Here is a 308-nt window from a genome sequence, read left to right on the forward strand (position 1 = left end):
TCACACCAACTTGTCAACTGCCCTTTAGCATGGTAGAAAACCTAGCTTCCCTAAGGATTCGGTGCGTCTATAACATGTGAGCCTTTCCTAAAGGTATTCAAAGAAGCCCATCTAAATCCAATCCCGGAAGCGAGAAACATCGGGGCCAACAACATAATTTTCACTTAGTGTCACATAAGTGAGACTTAGGGATACAAAACAAAAACGTATACCGTCAATTAACAATACTCGCCGCACACTTCGAAAATAATTTTAACATTTACATTAAGGATAACAAGTAAGGGTTCATGGGACAGAGTAGAGGCCTC

At 40.9% G+C, this 308-nt stretch overlaps 1 protein-coding gene across 1 annotated transcript in view; it reads right to left on the minus strand.

The window, feature by feature from the left end:
• The window catches only part of LOC119586038 (ankyrin repeat domain-containing protein 6-like), a gene marked incomplete in the record, with an annotated part of 31,841 nt that overhangs the window by 1,678 nt on the left and 29,855 nt on the right, over positions 1–308 (minus strand).

This window comes from Penaeus monodon, chromosome 20, assembly GCF_015228065.2.
Source record: "Penaeus monodon isolate SGIC_2016 chromosome 20, NSTDA_Pmon_1, whole genome shotgun sequence".
Taxonomy (NCBI): domain Eukaryota; kingdom Metazoa; phylum Arthropoda; class Malacostraca; order Decapoda; family Penaeidae; genus Penaeus; species Penaeus monodon.